Source organism: Pseudochaenichthys georgianus, chromosome 24, assembly GCF_902827115.2.
Source record: "Pseudochaenichthys georgianus chromosome 24, fPseGeo1.2, whole genome shotgun sequence".
Taxonomy (NCBI): Eukaryota; Metazoa; Chordata; class Actinopteri; order Perciformes; family Channichthyidae; genus Pseudochaenichthys; species Pseudochaenichthys georgianus.
In genome coordinates this window covers 3,000,563-3,023,447 of record NC_047526.1, presented here as the reverse complement: position 1 = coordinate 3,023,447, position 22,885 = coordinate 3,000,563, and positions in this window count along the sequence as shown.

Sequence of the window (22,885 nt, the reverse complement as noted above, 5' to 3'; positions counted from 1 at the left end):
TATATATAAACTCCCCAAACAGGCGAAAACCTACCAGTTTCACCCACTGTCTCTGCCACCTCCCTCCGGTTTGTATCCCGGTAGGTGAAGAGGTTCTGGTCATACAAAACCGGGTGATTTGCTACGGCGATAGTTAGTTTCTCCTCCGACTTTTTTTGAAATATAGAAATGAACGGCGGGATATCTCTCCCAGCTTAGACGCGGTTTGATTGGCTACGGCTTGAGCTGTCAGATTTTCCGAAACGGGATTTGATTGGCTGGCGCTGGCTACTCTGGCGTCTCCGGCGTCAGAAATTGAACAATGTTCAACTTCGGCGGAGACGGACCGCTATGCTACCCACAATTCAGTTCGGCGAAAAAGCGAGGCAACGTGACGTCAACCCATTCAAAGTGAATGGGCAGATTGGAGTTGTCGACGCTTCCGACGCTGTCGACGCTGTAGTGTGGACGGGCCGTAACCCTTTCCTGGGATCCGACAACTGTCCTGTTGGAGGTCCACGGAGTCTCCAAAAGGCCTCTAGGAGACGCAGGGCCAGGATTCCAGCCCGTGCCACAGCAGCCATCGTTCCAGCCTCAGTCCCCCAGCAGCCATGGTTCCGGCCCCAGTTTCGGCTCCTGCTGCCATGTTTCTGGCTCCAGTTTCAGTTTCGGTCCCGCCGACTAATGTTCTTTAGGGGATCCGGGTCCTGCCAACCCAATGTCCTGTCCTGTTGGTGGTCTCGCCAACACCTGTTTCGCCGGGGGTCCTGCCAACTCTATGTCCTGTCCCGTTGGGGGTCCCGCCGACTACTGTCCTGCTGGGGGTCCTACCAACCCAATGTCCTGGTCCGTTGGGGGTTCCGCTGGGGGTCCTGCCAACTCTGTGTCCTGTTCCGTTGGGGGTCCCGCCGTCACCTATCTTGCCTGGGGTCCTGCCAACTCCTCGTCCTGTGTCATTGGGGGTTCCGCTGAGGGTCCTGCCAACTCCATGTCCTGTGTCGTTGGGGGTTCCGCTGAGGGTCCTGCCAACTCCATGTCCAGTGTCGTTGGGGGTTCCGCTGAGGGTCCTGCCAACTCCATGTCCTGTTTCGTAGAGGGTTCCACCGGGTTTCCAGACAACACCATATCCTGTCCTGTTGGGGGTTCCGCCGACACAGCCGGATTTCCTGCCGACACCGCCGGATTTCCTGCCGACACCAGCCCTTGTTTCGTCGGGAACACCTGTCCCGGCAACATCGGTGATTATCCCGCAGACGCCTGTTTCGCCGGGCATCCTGCCAACTCCCTGTCCTCTCCTGTTGGTGGTCCCGCCGATACCTGTTCCAGCCGATACCTGTTCCAGCGGGGGTTCCGCCAACACCTTGGCCTGTCCTGTTTGGGGTCCTGTCGACACCAGTCCTTGCTCCGTTGGGGGTCCCACTGACACCAGCCCATGTTCTGTCCAGGGTCCCGTCTACGCCTGTGCCGCCAGGGGTCCCACCAGCTCCTGCTCTCGATCCCAGTGCTCCGGCGATCCAGCTGACACTGGAGGGGTCCCATTGCGGCTGTCCCGTGACATGAATCTCCCGCCCCCGACATACAAAGCAAAAACCCCCGGGGATTTTGTGGGATTTTGTGGGAGCAATATATATATAAACTCCCCAAACAGGCGAAAACCTACCAGTTTCACCCACTGTCTCTGCCACCTCCCTCCGGTTTGTATCCCGGTAGGTGAAGAGGTTCTGGTCATACAAAACCGGGTGATTTGCTACGGCGATAGTTAGTTTCTCCTCCGACTTTTTTTGAAATATAGAAATGAACGGCGGGATATCTCTCCCAGCTTAGACGCGGTTTGATTGGCTACGGCTTGAGCTGTCAGATTTTCCGAAACGGGATTTGATTGGCTGGCGCTGGCTACTCTGGCGTCTCCGGCGTCAGAAGTTGAACAATGTTCAACTTCGGCGGAGACGGACCGCTATGCTACCCACAATTCAGTTCGGCGAAAAAGCGAGGCAACGTGACGTCAACCCATTCAAAGTGAATGGGCAGATTGGAGTTGTCGACGCTTCCGACGCTGTCGACGCTGTAGTGTGGACGGGCCGTAACCCTTTCCTGGGATCCGACAACTGTCCTGTTGGAGGTCCACGGAGTCTCCAAAAGGCCTCTAGGAGACGCAGGGCCAGGATTCCAGCCCGTGCCACAGCAGCCATCGTTCCAGCCTCAGTCCCCCAGCAGCCATGGTTCCGGCCCCAGTTTCGGCTCCTGCTGCCATGTTTCTGGCTCCAGTTTCAGTTTCGGTCCCGCCGACTAATGTTCTTTAGGGGGTCCGGGTCCTGCCAACCCAATGTCCTGTCCTGTTGGTGGTCTCGCCAACACCTGTTTCGCCGGGGGTCCTGCCAACTCTATGTCCTGTCCCGTTGGGGGTCCCGCCGACTACTGTCCTGCTGGGGGTCCTGCCAACCCAATGTCCTGGTCCGTTGGGGGTTCCGCTGGGGGTCCTGCCAACTCTGTGTCCTGTTCCGTTGGGGGTCCCGCCGTCACCTATCTTGCCTGGGGTCCTGCCAACTCCTCGTCCTGTGTCATTGGGGGTTCCGCTGAGGGTCCTGCCAACTCCATGTCCTGTGTCGTTGGGGGTTCCGCTGAGGGTCCTGCCAACTCCATGTCCAGTGTCGTTGGGGGTTCCGCTGAGGGTCCTGCCAACTCCATGTCCTGTTTCGTAGAGGGTTCCACCGGGTTTCCAGACAACACCATATCCTGTCCTGTTGGGGGTTCCGCCGACACAGCCGGATTTCCTGCCGACACCGCCGGATTTCCTGCCGACACCAGCCCTTGTTTCGTCGGGAACACCTGTCCCGGCAACATCGGTGATTATCCTGCAGACGCCTGTTCCGCCGGGCATCCTGCCAACTCCCTGTCCTCTCCTGTTGGTGGTCCCGCCGATACCTGTTCCAGCCGATACCTGTTCCAGCGGGGGTTCCGCCAACACCTTGGCCTGTCCTGTTTGGGGTCCTGTCGACACCAGTCCTTGCTCCGTTGGGGGTCCCACTGACACCAGCCCATGTTCTGTCCAGGGTCCCGTCTACGCCTGTGCCGCCAGGGGTCCCACCAGCTCCTGCTCTCGATCCCAGTGCTCCGGCGATCCAGCTGACACTGGAGGGGTCCCATTGCGGCTGTCCCGTCGCTGCCTTCCTGCCCGCCCTCCGGAGCTGTCCCGTCGCCGCCTTCTTACCCGACCTTGTGCCCGGCCTCCTGAGTTCCCCAGCGGTTTTCGCCCTAAAGCCTGGCCCCCTGAGTTCCCCAGCCGCGGCCTTCGCCCTCGAGCCCGGCCCCCTGACTCCTCCAGCTGCTGCCTTCGCCCTCATGCCCGGCCCCCTGAGTTCGCCCGCTGTGGCCTTCGCCCCTTTTTGAACACTGCCTTGCCCCCAGGCCGTCCGCCCGAGACCCCCACCATGAACTCTGCCTTGCCCCCGGCCGTCCGCCCGAGACCCCAACCATGAACTCTGCCTTGCCCACGGGCCGTCCGCCCGAGACCCCTTCCGGGTCCTCCGCTGTGCCCCTGGGCTGTCAGCCCAAACTCGTCCTCCAGACCCCCTCCACCTACCCTTTTGGCCCTAGTTTTGTGTGCCTCCTCCGGTCCCCCTCCAACCACCCTGCTGGACTTTTTGGACTTTTTTGAGGCGGGGGTAATGTCACGTTCTGTCTGTGTTGTGTTTTGTCTGTCTCTAGTTTCCTGTTTTATTTTGAAAAGTGTTCACCCCCTGTCTTGTCTGTTGATTCCTGTCTCTGTGTTTGCCCTCCATTGTCTGATTGTGTTCACCTGTTGCCCTTGTGTTTCTGCCTCCCCTGCCCAGCTGTGTCTTATCCTGTGATTACCCTTATTTGTATTTAGTCTTGTCTTCCCCTGTGCTCCATGTCGGTTCATTGTTTGTTTTTCCTGTCTCACTCCATGTCAGTTTTGGTAATATATCTTCCTTGTGCTACTGTGTGTTTTATGTTATGTACTTTGCCATCAGCTTTTTGAATAAATCTCGCCTTTTGTTTATAGACCTTTTACCTTTTTGTAGTCTGCTTTTGGGTCCTACCTTTTCCACGCGAATCCTGAACATTTTAAGTGCATTTCCCGACTAATCAGAATAAACACTAGGCCAAATGAGAAGTCAGTGGGGTTTGAAAACTACTGCAAATAAGGAAGGCCATTTCTCTCCCTATCCTTGGCAACAGTTCCTCAAATTTGAGATTCAAACTCTTCACATTCCGATCACAGGTCTACATGTTCAGATTCTTGGCTACTGCTGCCCTCTTCAGTCTTTAATGAAAGGAGAACCGAAGAAGCCTTTAATTAGTTGGCAGTATTAAAAAGAGTGACCGTAGTGTTAAGAGGTTGAGTTGTTAATCATGTCGTCCCTAACAACCACAACAAAGCACTAAAAGAAACAGGCGTTCAATGTAACTCCAAGGATCAGTCAGATCTGCTCAAACAAACAGAATACTGCTTTTAGAACTACTCAAAGCTTTTTTAAAACTTGATCCAGACAACATCGTCTTGGCCAATCGCTGGCCCTGGCACCACAGGTCCTCTCACCATCACTTCATCACACAGAGCAAGCTGCTTACTATTCCTCTCATCCGGAGACACTTAGGTTAAGTAGCTGTTTGGGCTGGAGGTAAGCCTTAAAGCCTTGAAGGAAGCCGCCACATGCTAGCCATTGTCCCCCCCCCAAGGCCACCTTAGCGGGCCTTTCAGATGCAGAGCCATGGTAGGGGAGGTGCCTCCACACAGAGAGGTTAAACAAAGCAAAACAGGCTCCTAAAGTTAGACCTGCAAAGCAAATGCTTAGTGGTACAGTATCTGATTATCTACCTGCCGTGACTTCACACTGAGCAATACCACTGCCTTAGTCCACTTATCCATGGGGAGGGGTCTTAGCTGCACAATGACAGCAAATTATGTTTTCCCATCATCCCCCAGTGGGAGTTTGTGATGCCCTATCTGTATCTTTGGAGACTGTTCAAACCGGAACAACAAACACAACCGCTCCAACCAGAGGACTCTTTAAATGTACAACCCAGTTTAAATGTAACCACGCCCACTTCCGCATTAACGTAGCTCTGCGTTACTGCATCATGGATGTTTAAAGAGAATGTCCCCATGTTTACCATCCTGAAGTTATATCACGTCTCCTAGCTTTGGACAAAAAGAATATGGGCTGTTAATCAGTCAGTGCAGCGTCAGAGCGTCAGTCTGGAGTTTATCACTAAATATTAATTTTTGACTTCATAGAGCATCTTTTCCAAAGTAGATGAAAATAGCGCTTTTTTATCTGAAAGAAGATTACAGTTTTGCATAGCTGATTAAATGTTAATTATTGTTTTAATATTAATTCACCATGAATATAAAAAATGCAACTAGACACCGTTATGTAATAATAATATTAATAATAATACATTTTATTTCAAGGCGCCTTTCAGGACACCCATGGTCGCCTTACAGTGCATTTAAAAGTTAAAACAGCTAAAACAAAAACGGAACACAATTTAATCGAACCGACAAGGCAATACAGCAGCATAAAAGCATAAAACAGGCAGGACAAGAGTGTAGTTTAGTAGCTCGTTTTTTGTTTTGTCATGTGTTGTGCACGAGTACAGTATTTGAGTAAATGTACTTTGTTACTCTCCAACACTGTAAGAGGATGTAAAATATTCCTCTTGCTGCAGAGCGGTGGAACGTTTTCCCTTGCACTGACTGATAAACAGCCCATATTGTTTTTTCCCCAAGCTGGAGTATGTGATATGACTTCAGCATTGTTAACATGGGGACGTTCTCTTTATAAGTCCATGACGCAGTCACGCAGAGCTATGATAATGCTGAAATGGGCATGGTTGAATCTAAACTCGGTTGGAAAAATGATAGATACGGTCTGCTGAATGCCATACTTTGCCTGTGATTGATCACATATCTCATGATGAGGACAAGTGACAAATGCTGTCTCTGATATATGTCTAGACCAGGGATGGGCAAATGGCGGCCCGCGGGCCGCATGCGGCCCCGACCTCCTCTTTTTGCGGCCCTCATATTAATTTATAAACAACGTAATTAATTAAAAAAATAAATAATTAAAAAACATATTATTTTTTTTTCATTTGTTTTACTTGTAGTACTGATACCGTCCACTAGACTCCTAGTTACGTCGCGAGCTGCGTACATGATTTCAAATACCACAAAATAATCTGAGATGCATTTGTGTGTATTGTGTTTGTTTCCCGGGGAAACCCTCACAAGAAACACTGGCTGTTGTTATGCCTGCTGTGACGTTAAATTGCCTCTTGTAATTATGCCTTTACAAGCTTAAAAGTTGTATTTATCATCTGAATTTGGCGAAAAAAGTTTAATATTCTTGAAAACAAACTGTCACGGACCCTGCCGTGTTATCTATGATTACTACGCTTTTCATTCATAATTTCAGCGGGAGGGAGGGGGAGTGGCGCTGAGGAACAGCAAAGTGCGGGCGTGTTGACATTCCCCTTATTGTGGAATAAGGAGAATGCAGAGACTGGCTACAAGTGTTTTAGGTTCAAGTTAGACAACTAATGTCTGGGTTAATCTCAATACACACAATTTCCGTGCTTTCCAATAGTTTAAAATAGCTTTATTCCACTGTTTAATAACCTGTTCAATACAAACATGCCACTTGTACAAATGAAATAACATTTCTGTGAACTGATATTTGTTTAGTGAGCTTATTAGAGGATGTTCCCATTTATTGGGGATGTTCCCTTTGATTGTAAAATGTCAATGAAGATGTCAGACTTAGTATATTTGTTAATAATTACATACAACACATGGAATTTTTGTGTGTTCCAAGTGAATCTGCGGCCCCCTGGTGGCCAGTACATCAATGATGTGGCCCCCACCACCATCAAAGTTGCCCATCCCTGGTCTAGACTTTGCTCTACCAAAGTGTGTGAGTGTGTGTTGGTTTTCCTTTTTTAATCAGCTTGACTCACCAGAGGTATGTTTACAGACATAATAATGCTTTTACTATGCATGGCATCCCAAAATTAGCAGGGCAGCTAATTCAAAATGTGGCTGCACTGTTCTTACTAGGGGTGTAACGGTTCACAGATGTCACGGTTCGGTTCGTACCTCGGTTTGGGGGTCACGGTTCGGTACGGTTTTGGTACAACAAGGAAAAGTAAAAAAATAAGTCCCAAATGCATAATTCTTTTTGCTGTTATTTCTTTTTAACAGTAGTGCATGTTTTGGTATGAAAATAAGGAACTCTAACATTTGGAATCTTTAACTGTATTACACAGTTAAAAACAAAAACAAACAGTAACACACACACACTCAGATGGCCATATTATTTATAATGGCTGATGTCAAACAAAAAGGTTAAATAAGCTGTACAACTAAAAAGAATGTCTTGAAAATAATAAAATATAAAAATAATAAGAAAGTGTTTCAATCACAATCAATAAAAGGCAATACAGAACTGTATAACATCTCCTGATGTCAAAATATAAAATAAATACAATGATAAATATAAAACAAATACAATCTTTACCTTTAGGAGCAATGTCTAACATGTGTAATTAACTTGTGAGTGTGTGAGGCCATTATGCCTAAATCAGTGCTTCTCAAAGTGTGGTCCGCGGACCACTGGTGGTCCGTGAGCGCCCCCCTAGTGGTCCGTGAGTGTATTGGTAACATTTCACATTTGAAATAAATAAATGTATTTAAGTTTTCCGCACTCTCGCGGGAATATCTCCGCAATGGAGTGAGCTTAAGTTTCACTTTCGATTGCATGATATAGCCCAGATAACACCTTCATCACACATGTTGCCACTTGTTTGTACCATTTTCAGGCGATTTGTTTGCGTTGTGTTTCGTATGTGTGATGGGGTGTTATGCAGAGGGGAGGAAAACAGGACACAGCAGATTGGGATTGTGGTGGAGACGCTGAGCGGTTATTTAATTGTTGCATGTAATTATTATTATACTGCGTGCTTCTTAGTTATTCCATCTTTTGCTGTAACATGGATCTGTATGTAACTCTATATTTACTTGTTATAGATCTACCACACTTCCTTCTACATCATACACCATCATTATACATGATGGTGTATATAGGATATATATATTTGTATACATATCTGTAAATTGTATAATTTTATTTAAACGTCTTTTTGATCTCTGTCTATAAACACAAACTGAGTAAGATTGACAATAAAGTTGACTTTGAAACATATATATATTCTTTATGAAAATCATTGACTGTTGGCGAAATGAATCCAAATTAAACATTGGACTCAACTACAACTACGCCTTTACTGTAAATCTCTACGGACTGTTCTTCAGTGGGATGGCAAGTTCCTATCTTTAAACATTTATTAGTTTTTTCTCAGAACAGATTTGATTTTCTGAAGTTAATTTAAGTTTGCCGACCATGTAAGGTCATTATTAAAAAGGTACAATCAATTTGTTTAGGGTTGAATAAAATAATGATAAACATTTCATTTGGATAATTTACTGACAGAATAAGAAACTCAATGATGCTCTACTCACCTGTTCCCTTTTTATAAAGTGAAACAGTTGAAACGATAGATTTTAGTAAACTTAAAATCAACCTTCTCCAAAAGCTATCAAGGAATATACCGAATACTTGTTTTAGAACTGTATTACATATTTTTATATAAATAGTTTGAGTGATCCATAATTGACAGAAGCTTGTGTTTACACTGACCTGTTACTCATATATTAATGTCTTTGTAACTTCAGTAAACCACTACCTCACTCATTTCTTTCACTCATCACGGTTCAGTAAACTAAGTGACACATGAACCAGTTTAATCATTATGATAACGTAGGATTGCAACTCTTTGAAACTGTAGGTGCTCTTAAAAGAGCCGTTGTGTTTGGGTGTGCTGGTCTCAGGTCAGTCTAAGCCCTCTCTCCGTGGATGCGGCGGGCCAGCTGGATGTCCTTAGGCATGATGTTGACCCTCTTTGCTTGGTTCATCTTACTGGGGGGGGCAGCTACATGGATGTCGGTGCAGTCCACAGTCATTGTGCAGTTGAAGGCAGAATGAATGTATTATTGACTCCGAATGAAGCACAACTTCATGTCATACAATACATTGACTTTATTTGTAATTGTGTAAAAACATATGAGCATTGATTAGCAAGCAGGACCTGCAGGAACAGAGCATGGTGATGGATGGAGCTGCGAAGAGAGAAGAATAAAGAAAACAGATCAACTTTATTATCGGATATTAAAAATTCAATTTTAAAACAAGTTGCCGCTCCTACAGTTTTCTAGTATGTAAAGATGATTTCACTTGACCTATGCAAAATATCACACTCAATACATGTGTGTCTCTGGGGGGTGCATTGTGCTTTTGATGTATATAAATAATATACCATAACCAAATACTATTACGTACAGTGGAAATCAGGTTGCCAGAGCAGGTCAGTCCAGTGTGCATGTTCCTCAGGGTCTCAGCAGTTACAGGTGAGGGAAAGGAAATAAAAGAGAAAAAGCTCAGTAACAACACTTTGAATAATTATCTATTTTAATAATTTTCTATCAGTAATCACTCAACTAATGTCTTTCCAACAAACAGATTGACTCACCCTTACTGTCATCACAATGAAACACGTCCAGAAGAATGTCATGCAAAGCTGCCTGCCTGCCTTCCTTCGACTCTCCCTGAACTGCATGATCTTTTAATGTTCAATGTTAACCATTTGAGCAGATAGCATTAAGTAGAAAAGATCGCCGATGCTAATGTGCCGTTAGCCTACCTCCCTTAGCACCTGGTGGAGGGGGCGATAGGCTACTCTTCAAATGTTTCACAAAATACTTACCATCATGACTACTCTTACTGTTTAACATTTGGGTTTACTTCATGTTAAGGCTAATACAAATGACAAGGCTAAGTAATGTGATGCTAACTAACGTGCTCGCTACTAGCTATGTAGCTAACTTGACTATGTTCCATGCAAAACATGTATATTACCTGATATGTTTGGTCCAACGACTCCTGGTCCTTTCATCAGACGGGAAGCGATAGAACGAGCAAGTGGTATGATCACTTTTGTGATTCCAACTTCGTACAAAGCACACAGGCATCTTGTAAAAGTGAATTTATTGGAGCAAACTCTTATATTTATTGAAGGGAATAAATCAGTTATGAGATATTCTTCTTTGCTTTAATTGCGAGTCGCAACCAGTCTTGAAGCATTATCGCCTATGACATCACTTACGCGACCCAGAATGGGATTTGGGATTTGTAGTCTTTCTAGTTGCGTATTTTTCATAGTCTTATATCTCAACAGTTTTACGACAAACTGTGACTTTTTTTACATGGAAATGATTGTTTAAGATTGACAAACATCATATGTGTCATTCGTGGCACAATTCAAACGGGATCAAAATATACGTTTTCTCTCTCCATTGAATTCAATGTATAATTTTTAGCTTCCGGGGTCCCATGGACCGGAAGTAGATGGGCGTGACTTCACCTCTCTATTAGATCTCTGCATTGGCTCTCTGGAAACACTGACATTGATTTTCCAGCTTGAATACAAAGTATTATAAAAAAACATATGCTAAGGAGCTACAAACAAAGCGGCGGCCGGCCACTGGTCATAAGGTTAAGGGTGTTGTCGAGCCTCCGCTTTGCGTCGGGACGAACCACGCCACTTATCTGTGATATAATGTCCATATACCACGGCCTGTCGTGAGCTATTGCTTAAATATACAGTTGTGTTTCATATAAGTGATGCATTTAACTCCAAAATAAAAAAATGAGCATGCCCCCGGACCCCCCTAGAGGATTTGAGGTCCACCGCCACTTAAAATCACATGGACAGGTTCCTAAATACATTTACAATTATTTTTAAATAGTAACCCATGTCCATATGTTTATTTGTTGGTAGTAGATTTAAACTAGAGAATGTTATTCCTGAAGAAATTGCTAGTGGGAATGCTTTATGCTGAAAAGCTGACGCTGAATGTTAACAGCATTCCCACTAAATTAGTCTGGCAACAATAGCTGGTTTAAATGATTTATTGGAGTTCGCAATAACAGACATCCCCAGTCAACTCGTTTTTCTTGTTGTAGTCCTCGCTGTTCGCATCCAGATATCGCCATCGCAACCACAACCTCACACACTGGTACTGAATGTGCATCAAAGTGGTCCTACCGAGCCAAATATACCAAAAGATTTATGTAAACGACAGAAGAAGCGATCGAAATGTGTATTTCAGTCGAAGGCCAAGCCCCCCACCTCTGTAAACCAGTTAATCCGGAACACTGGCGTTAGCTACAGTTAATGTTAGCTAACTTCAGTCACATCACAACATTGTAAAGTTAGCTATCATATATCAGGCTATAGCTAAAGTAGTATTAATAATATAGTAACGTTACTGGCAGGACTGTTGATACTGATCCATAACAGCAACTAATGTGCAAGTATCAGCCGTGTCTCGCGTTACCTAATGCAACTCCACACTGCGTCTTACGGTGCTGTGTACCGGAGAGGAGAGAGAGAGAGAGAGATGTAATACAGTTTCCTGATAAACGTTTTGTCTGATAGGCTTCAGCTGTGGAGAGTATGTGCTGCATGGAGGTGGATGCACCTCGCACAAAGCACCAAGGAAGGAAAGCTAGCTCTGGTCCTTTTCCTGTTAGGGAAACTGTGGACTCGATGTCCTGAGAGCCTGGAGTTTGTGCAACCTGCACAAACACAAGCTCACCATGATTACAAATGGTGAAATGCAATGTAAAATTACGGAAAAAATGCCAGCTCACTAAATCACAACCGCTCAAACCAACTACAAACTACAAACAGAGAAGGAGTCCGAGAAAGTTGCTCCCCTATGTGACGTAATATGACGGGTTTGACGTATGACGTTAAAAAAAGCAGTTTTTAGTAGCAGAGCTCAAAATGGCTCCTTTCCCTCTGAATTCCTGCCCGTATGTCTCGTAAAACATATCAAATCCTACATTTTTAATTGTAATTTCCAGGCAAGGTTAAGCATACATCTATTAAAAAAAAAAAACCTGCAAGTTGCTCTTTAAGATCGATATTCAAAACTACAGATTCAAAATTGTACAAGTTGAAGCGTTTGTTTTAACAGTTTGCAAGAGCGCAGTTACTTGCTTTCAAGCAGAACAGGGGCAAACAAACTTAGCGCGAGTGTTTACGTGTTCGTAGTAATGACGTACAACGTCCTTGACAACTTCTGTAGTCCTATTCAGCCGCTTGTTAACAACCATCGTTTTTCAGTCACGTACAGATGTAGCACCTCATTTCAGACTCCAGCTTACAGCTTCCTGACTACGACCTGCCTAAGACCAGTATCGAGGAATGTTTAGCCCTCCCACTATTTTCCAAGAGGGCGTTGCCAGATTTTCAATTTCAGGTTTTAACCAGGAGATGGCGCTTCATTCACAAATACAGAAAGACAAGTTTCATGGACTTGCAGTTTGAACACGTCAATATTTTAGATCAACTAAAGTATATCTAATCTTGTAATTCAATAATATATAGTCTTTATATATTACATAATCATAATAATAATGTAAATGTTTACATTACACTTCTTTATTTGTTATGCTCATACTTTTACCTTTACAATCGTTTGCTTTAATATGCAGTATCTTTTTTGTATATGTTTGTGTTTGCTTCCTCCTGCTCCCTTCCGGACACATACTGTCTGATGTATTATTATTAGGGCTGTCAAGTTAACGCGTTAATAACGCGTTAACGCAAAAAAAAATTAACGCCACTAATTATTTTAACGCGATTAACGCATGTGTATTTTTTTTCCTCGGCCGCCCCGTAGTCTCAGAGCGCATCGAGTTTAAAATACCATCTGCTGACAGCCCCGCTCCTGCCGCCCGCTTGCAGCAGACCACGCTCACCGGCAGGCACCGACTGGCCATCGGGAGGACCGGGAGGGTGTGTGTAATGTGGCCCGAGTGAGCAAGAGAGAGACCTTACGTGCATTGTTGCTGTTGTTAGCATCTGATGCTAGCTAGCTGCGCTAACGGATATAAGGAGCTGTTTAAATGAAAACAGAGGAGCGACATTTCGCCACAACTGCGCCGAGCACTTGACTTGATGCAGGAAGCCAGACAGCGGGACATTGGAGGAGAAGTCAGCACACTCATGATTGCAGCAACATGATTGCAGCGTCCAGGCAGCTCCCGTTCGAGCATATGCCTTGAGTTGCACAAAGCTCCAACATCCAACACACACACACACACACACACACACACACACACACACACACACACACACACACACACACACACACACACACACACACACACACACACACACACACACACACACACACACACACACACACACACACACACACACACACACACACACACACACACACACACAGTTGCGAGGTGGGGGTGTTGTTGTTATATCTAGTAAATATATTTTTATTTCATGTTTACTCACAAAACAATATGACATTATTTAGAAACAAGTTTTACTCTCTCTGAACTCTTCAAAACATCTACTTCTCTTAACAACCTCCCGTTTACTTTCTACTCTTTCTTCATAAACTTACAAACACAATTAATGTCTACTAATGATATTATAAAAACACTAGGTGGAATAATCCACTATTATGTTCAATTTGAATCAAACTTTAACCTGCTTCATATACTCAGCAAACAGTATTATTACTTTCCCTCAACGTTACTGTATGCAATCAATGCCTTTGAAATATAAGTAAACTTCTCAGTAAATGACAAATACCACGAAATTCACAATGCAATGTTTCTTATTTATTTAAATATCTACGACACATTGATCTATTAATCTTCAATGTTATTCCCTCCTTTTTCAGAGGAAAGCTGTGAAGTGGGGGCTTTCTCAAACCCACGCCTCCAGCCAGCTTGACTTCGCAATCCTTTATCTGACTTTTCTCCCTTATCTTTGTTTAGTTTCCTCCGGCTTACTAATCCGTGCTTTTTTGGTTTAGGTCACCCAGTTTTTTTACAAGTTGTCGTTCATAAACATTTAGAGCTGAGCTTAAATTTCCTAGAGCTTCATCTCCTCCCACTCTGTCTTCTTCTATCATTTTTTTATGGAGGAACTCAAGGTCGGCACAAGCCTGTTTCTTGTCTCCCTGTTTGAGTCCACTGAGAATCAATCTCTCAGTCTGTCTCCATTGCTCTCGGAAACTTCCGGGAATTGGGACGTGTAAATCTTTATTTTCAAACTGTCCCTCCATGGTGATTATATCTTATTTATCTGACTAGGTTGCTATGTGTTCAGTGTTATTTATTAATATATTGGACAATACTCGTCGTTACTCCTAACGCAGTTAATGTATTTATTTAACTGTCCTGCCCTTAATTCAAATGTGTAACTATTTTTAGTGTAAAAAACTGAAGTATTACACCCCCACTTTGAATGATGTATATTTATATATATATATATATATATTATATTATATTAATCAAGAAGTACTACCCGAAGCACTTATAATGCTATTAACGGACTGGCTTACCGAAAGGCAGTTGAGTAGTACTTGAAATGTTTTGGCTCTATTAACCCAGATATATATTTCAATTATCCTGTGTTCTTATTTTTTATTTTCCTAGTCTAACGCACTTATTGTGAGTCGCTTCGGATTAAAGGCGCCTGGTCAACTGGAATGTACTAATGCAAGAAGTACTACAAAATACCTCCACCAGATGGCGGCACCTCACCAGTTCCACCTCACTTGAGGGGAAAGATGCTTCTGAGAGCAACCAGCTTAAACTATGCATATTTATCTGGTCTTTTCTCCCTTATTTATTAGTAGTTATTCACATAAAATTATTCCCCGTACAGTCTATCGAGCTTTTTTGGTGCGATGTTTATTTCAACAGATAATGCGACCTTAGAATGCGCTTCGACACGGCTTTTCAGCTATGTGACATCCTCATGGAGCCGAAACCCAGGTCAACAGAATCCTTTATCGTCACGTTTAGCTTCTTAGATTAATAACCCCACAGAACAAGAGAACGAGATTCCGTTCGTTTCAAAATGGCTTTTTGAAATGTGCGTATCTCCTCTTGGTATTTAATTACATATAATACACTCCAGCGTCCTATGAGGCTGAAGAAGTATTATTCAGTTTCGCCCTGGATGGATATCTTTTCAGGAAATCCACTGGACTCGCACCGACTGAAATTGCCGACTTGATTTCCCTAAAATCAACGGGGCCTTGCACCTTAACCTTACATTTCTCGTCGCTTCACGTGTAGCATCCTTAAGGTTCTCCGCCTTTGCTTTATCATCATAGTAGTCCAAAGTTACCTACTTTATTCTATATGTACTGCATAATTATACCACAATTATAGTCCGTCGTTACCTATCTATGTTAATGTATGCAGTACACTATCTTATGAGATTAGTAGTCCGTCGTTACCTACCTATACTAATATATGCATTGCATTATTTAATCATCTAGTCTATGACACTGAGAAATATTCCTGACAACTCTAAAAAATTTGAATATATCCAAATCACAGATTTCGAGTGTAACGGGTATCCGTGCTTACCTGTGTTTTTGTATAGAGCTCTGTTTTTAGTTGTCAGAAGTATTTCGAGGTGCCCCCCTGGACTGCTTCGTCCGCTGGCTCCTGATGTGACTCCCTGTGAACTCCCACTCGCTAACGTCGGGTCACCACTTGTTGCGAGGTGGGGGTTTTTACAACCCAACTCCTCACCGCGTGTTGTTTTGACGAGTCCTGCTTGAAATCATAACAGGGAAGGAATTAGAAGAAACCAGGATACCAGTTAAACAATAATCCGTTTTAATTAAACAAAGTAGTATAATGCAATACGATATAATATAATACATTACTTATACAATTCAAATAATCATATAAGCAATGTGTGGAGTACTCCCGCCCTTATTCACGCACTGCGGACATCCTATTCGTCTTGACAGCGTATGAAGAGAGAGCGAACCACCAGAAAAACATTTCCCTAATACAAAGAAGGGGTGGCGTTTCATTGGGGAGATACCAAAACGCTATCTCACAGGGAAATCAGCGTCTGGCAGCTTTGAAAGCCACAGGTGTTGGGAAGGCACCCCATTAAAACTCAAGGAAAATGTCCCTCCCCATTTGTAAAACTTATCGATGGTTTAACCCAGAAAACATTATCAGGGATAATCTTTACACTCCAAACAGAAATCACCCTTAATTCTGCATCTTCCTTCTTCACAAATAGCTTAAAACACTCTTTTGATAAACAGGTAAAAAGTCAAAGAAAAAACTATTGTGCTCATCTATTTCTAACAAAAAAGGGAACATTGTTTCAGAAATCTATAAAAAAAACCTCTCTATATTGGAGAGGAAAAATGTACCTTTTGTTCCTTCAACTATTAACACACAGGAATGTATAAACTCACACATACTTATTCAAGATACATAGATTTCCTTAAAACCTGGCCTGCCAGAGATCTCAAACAGAATTTCCTCTCCCCTGGCCCACACCCCCTGTGCTGCATACCTCGACATCCCCCACTGCAATAAAACTCATTTTTTACAGCCCTTTGTCTCTCGCCATTTTAGTCCTCACATTTATGAAAGGATCAATATAGAGAAATCACTATAAAACACAAACACAGGTATTGCTTGAACAGTATTCACTTAACTGCTCCTATTTGATAATTACCAGGGAACTCAACAGACCTCTTTTAATGTCTGGAAAGTGCAACAAGACTTTCTGCCCTTTTACATGTATCACAGTTCTTTGGTACAATATCTCACATCAATTTCCACAACACACACACACACACACCCATTTGTATTGTATGAGAGAGGTTCCAGGTTGAATTGAGGCGAATATTTGTAATGTTCAGAGGTTGTTGTTTAATATTCATGAGAATATTTGTCATTGTTCAAATGATAATGAACATTAGCATAAAGCATATTTGTCCACTCATATGTTGATAAGAGTATTAAAAACTTGAAAAATATTCCTCTAAGGTACATTTAGAACAGATAAAAAATGTGCGATTAATTTGCGATTAATCGCGATTAACTATGGACAATCATGCGATTAATCGCGATTAAATATTTTAATCGACTGACAGCCCTAATTATTATTAGTGCTGTCAAAATTATCGCGTTAACGGCGGTAATTAATTTTTTTAATTAATTGCGTTAAAATATTTAACGCATTTAACGCATGTGCAGAATGGCCCGCCCCATACGTGCCACCAGCGGCAGCGCCAGGGTATGGCTGGGGTAGGCTACACCCATACCAATAAATGGCTTAGCCCCACCATGACACATGATGTTAAAGTAAGCAAACTAAAGTCTGCCAACAAGCGGAGTAAATTGCACAGACAGCAGTTAGTAAGATGGATTTCAGTAGCCACGGTTTTGAAAACTTTTGTCACGTAGTGATCGTCTTCTCAATAGAACATCTTTGATAACGGCGTGGTGTTGTTGCAGGAAGTCCCGACGGAGAATACTCTTGCTGTAGTACAGGGCAGAGCCATATAATAGTAATAATATGGCTCTGGTACAGGGGTGCACATAACTGGTACGCAGGTTATGTGCGTAATCTGAAAGGCGTACCGTCACTTGTGTCACAAAGCGCATTTGCGTACCGACGTACTTGTGAAGCTTTTCCAGAAGGCGGAGAAGGGAGACTCCCCCCTTCACTGGAGAACTGCGCTAAAACAGTTGATCACAACGTTCACACTCTGTGGTCACGAAGTACTCGACTAGCCGCCCCCCCCCCCCCCCCCTCTCCGTCGACTTTCCTGAAGTAATCCCCGCTGATAGAAATCAACACGTAATGAATTAAGACCCCACGGTTTGATGATTGATAGGTGTGTGGGTTGTCTTTCATTTTGACACGCAGAACATTTTTATAATAAACATAGATACTGTATGTTAAATGGATATATCCGCCTTCTTTCGTTTATCTTTCCATTCCCACAACAATATGCATAAATAAATGGCATATTTTGGACATAGTTCGAATGGTGATTAATCATGATTAATTAATTTTTAAGCTGTGATTAATCTGATTAAAAATTGTAATCGTTTGACAGCCCTAATTATTATTATTAATATGAAGATATTATTAAGATAAGATATTACTTTATTGATTGAACATTTTAGTTTAGTATGTGCTGTCCCACGGTAATTCAGAAGGCTCACAGATCACATTCCGACCATTATTTAAAACAATAGGTGCTTTCACACCGTCTACAGTTTGATTTGTATAGAGGGAGCTCTGGGGCTGAATGGCCAGCGATTAGGTGTGGCGCATTTATCATAGGTGATCAGAGCTAACCGCCTGCCGTCAGATTTCATTTAAAAAACAGGTCTGATTTTAAGACTATTTCTGCGCTCATAAAGAATGATAAGAATAAGAATAATGCGTATTGAACTGGTTTCATTCATTAGTGAGTTTATTTAACACTAGAACCGCCAATCGGGTCAATTTGTGTGATGTGTGTTGTGTGTGTGCAATGTAACTTTTTTTCAATCAAATATTAAAGTCTCCCAGTCCGTGAATTTTCCTGAAAGTGTGTTATGTAGCACCCTATGTTGTTAAAAATTGCATTCTAATAGCGGGATTTGATGGTGTTAGGTAGGCCTATACAAAAACCTCTGGCGGTTCTAGTGTTAAGGTAATTAGGTCGCCTTCAGTAGAAGCCCTTTTTTATCAGTAACGAATTTAGCAGTTGAACATAAAAGTCAACTAACTGAGGGTCACTTGCAATGACAGTGTTGTGTTTAACTGTAAGCTTGTCACTGAGAGTAACCTACAGTTAATTTAGCTGCTGGAGAAGAAATATCAGGGGGGAGGGGGGAGAGAGCTGTGGTTGATGGGCCATTAGCTGGCCATTAGTTGTATAAATACACACCTGAGAGCTGCCGTTTCATTCAGACTGTTAGAAAACGGTAACAACGGACTATTTTTCTTAGCGGATGCATGTCAATTTAAATCAATACATACAACTATTTTTTAAATCAATAAAAACATTTTCTAAATTCATAAAAGCATTTCAATTAATATTGGGAGTCATGTCGTTACTTTGTTGAGAATGTGGCCATGTAATAATGTGCAGCGACTTGTTCCTTATGGGGAAAATAACACCCTTCATGCAGATCAAGATCATGATCTGCCGACGAGGCTCAATTAAAATATAAATATTTTTAGTGAATTACTGAGTTTAGGCACGTTAATAACGTTTTAATGAAGTTGAATACAGTATATTTATATGTGTCAGTGATTTCATGTCAATTCGGCGAGCATAAACATAAATGATCGTGGTGAAGATGATGATTACATTAGGATTACGAATCGAGAGTTTCCTCCTGCATTTCCTCCCGTTCGTTTTTTTCGACTAAACAACATTATTTAGTTAAATAACAACATGGTGATGTTTTTTAAATGATTACATGTCTCTTATTTAGCACAGAGTATGATATCCGTGACATATGGATCTTAACCCTCTGGAGTCTAAGGGTATTTTCTCGAATTTTTTATGTTTTCTTAAATCCCCTTTTAAAATGTATTTATTCTCACATGGCACCCCATGTGTTAAATATCAAAATGTTCAGGACAATCTCTGGTATTGCTATATATGCAAATTACTCACCTTAGAGCACTGTTTGATGAGATAAGTAGCTCAAAAGCTTAAAATGTTACATCCGATTTTCGGAAAATCTTCAAAACTCTTGTGAAAACACAAATGTACTCATGTGATCGAATTGTTTTGGTGTTTTAGATTTGGTTACCAAAGTCTTAGGATCACAAAAGCAGTGAAATATTTGAATTACACTGTATATAAATGTGTAATTCATGTCTAAAATGAAAAACAAAGTAAAACAAGTGTTTATCACTCTACTTTCACCACAGCAGGGACTGAGATACATTAGGACTGAATAATGACTTCATATTACATACCAAGGTGCATGGGATGTGTACAAATACTAATTGAGCAGTCAACCTTTTTTTTTCAACCAACAATTTATTATAAATATGTTTTTTTCAACCAACTATTTATATAAATATAAGAAACTGGAAAATCTCACTATTTACAATATTGAACATCAGAACTTTCAACCAACTATTCATTATAAATGTCAAGACAGTGTCAAGGTCTTTGTCTGTCTTCCAAGACAGTGGGTCTGGCTGCTGTGTAGGTGGGGGTGATGGTGCATGGGCTGCTGTGTAGGTGGGGTGTACAAGTGCTATACGAGACCTCCACGAGACCTCCTTGCTGGCTGGGTTGAAGGTGATGGCTGTGGTGGAGCCTTTGTGCTGAGGTGTATCTTGACCTGGTGGCAGCCGCAGATGGAGGTGGAGGCAGCTGTAGTGATGCTGGTCTGCTGGTCCTTGGTGGTGATGGCTCTGGTAAAGGCCCTTGAGCCACAGTAGATCTTGACCTGGGGGCCGGCACAGATGGATGTTGTGGCTGCTGGATAAACGCCGCCTGTGGGCCACTAGGCCCAGACAGCTGTGAAACATCTCTGTAAAACAAATAAAAATGTAGGACAATAATTACAACTAATTTAATTGAAATCAAGTTCAAGTAAAATGTTGCTCAAGCACAAATAACAATGCACACATAAAAAGAAAGTTTGGGAGGTTGGAAAAGGAGTCTCTCTCGATCTCACACACACACACACACACACACACACACACACACACACACACACACACACACACACACACACACACACACACACACACACACACACACACACACACACACACACACACACACACACACACACACACACACACACACACACACACACACACACACACACACACACACACATTTCCAGTTACTTTACATTCAGTATAAAATCACAGACACACATATACATAGGCTACATCTGATTACAAAGTCTCATCTGTACAGGACGGTAAAATAATAACAGGCACACATAAATAAATCTATGACAGTCTCATCTGTACAGAACAGTATGATAAAATAATCGATGGCAAAAACATGTCACTGTAAATGTCTCCGTTGTGGGACGAATAAATGATTAATTTAATCATCTACACATGTAATCTCACTTTTACACACCAACATAACGTTAACACAGAGTAAACGTTTGCTAATGGAGTCTATTTTGTCCCAAGAAAAAGTTCATGACTATCGATAACAAATATATATCAATAAACCTATTGTTCATTTTCGCGGTATTCCCCACACATTGCCAGTACACTATTACTGTAATATGTACACTTACCCATGTCCAAATGGATCCTTGTTGTTGTCTTTGTGTTCTTCTTCTTCAGAAGAGTCGAAGACTTCAGGTTCTGAACATCTGAGGCTCTATCTTCACTGCTGCTAGCGTAACATTTTTCGAGTGAAGTCGGCAACTTTTTTAGCCTCTCTCTCTCTCTCTCTCTCTCTCTCTCTCTGATTGTGAGTGGACCGGTGAGTATAGCGGAGAGCGATCGTTTAAAGTTTTACAACTTTTCAAACCATTGTTTACAATTCATTTTTCTCTGGGTGATAGTTTATGTCTTTGTGCATCACTTCGCCGACTTTGGTGTTTTTTGGTGGTGTTGTTTGGTTGCACTGGTGAATTGTTTGTCTAATTGTTTGTCGAGCGGCTGCAGCTGCAGCCACGCCGCCAGGTATGGCGTTCCGTGGCAGCTGCGCTGTGCTAGAGAAGCTGACTCGCCAACACGCCATCAAGCTCTCTCCACCTGTCGGTGTGTCGGTGGAGGAGTGTGGTCTGGCTGTGGGGGCTGTGGTGGGATATGGCAGAGTTAAATCTGCCTCCCGCATGAACAGTGCAGTGGTTATTTTTTTAGACTGCACGGAGAAAGCTAACCAGCTGGTGGAGCGATTAAAGGGACGCTGTTACCCGTGCTACCCCTTGTCACTCCAGCTAAAAAGGTAATCATCTCAAATGTACCCCCGTTTCTGAGAAACGATTTGTTGGAGAGAGCTGGCTCGACACGGGCAGCTTGTGTCTCCCATTAAGTTGATCCCCCTGGGCTGCAAATCCCCGCACCTCAAGCACGTTGTGTCTTTTAGGAGACAGGTGCTTATGGTCCTGAAAAAGGATGAAGGGGAATTAAATCTGACTCTTAAGTATAAAATTGATGATTTTGTGTATACTGTCCATGTTACGTCTGACAGTTTGAGATGCTATGGTTGTGGAGCGGCAGGACACCAGATCCGCGTGTGCCCGGAGAGGGCGGGTGACGCGCCCGGGGTGTCAGCGCTCGCAGCCGGCCTGACGGTGCCTGCGGCAGAGCCGCTACAGATTGCCTTGTCCGCGGCCGGGCCGCCAGTGCTGGGGTCCGCGCCCGCGGCAGAGCCGCTGCAGGTCCCTTTGCCCGCTGCCGGACCGCCGGTGATGGGGTCCGCGCCCGCGGCAGAGCCGCTGCAGGTCCCTTTGCCCGCTGCCGGGCCGCCGGTGATGGGGTCCGCGCCCGCGGCAGAGCCGCTGCAGGTCCCTTTGCCCGCCCGCCGGTGATGGGGTCTGCGCCCGCGGCAGAGCCGCTGCAGGTCCCTTTGCCCGCTGCCGGACCGCCGGTGATGGGGTCCGCGCCCGCGGCAGAGCCGCTGCAGGTCCCTTTGCCCGCTGCCGGGCCGCCGGTGATGGGGTTCGCGCCCGCGGCAGAGCCGCTGCAGGTCCCTGGGTCCGCGCCCGCGGCAGAGCCGCTGCCGTTTTTTTTGTCCGCGGCCGGGCCGCCGGTGCTGGGGTCCGCGCCAACGGCAGAGCCGCTGTCGGTTGATTCGCCCGCGGCGGAAACGCCGGTGGTGGAGCCGCCGGTGGTGGAGCCGCAGGTCAGTCGGTCAGGGGCAGAGCCAACGGTTTCACACGTGGAAAGCACACAGGCAGCCGGTACACACAGTATCACACATAAGGACACTCAGGTCACACAG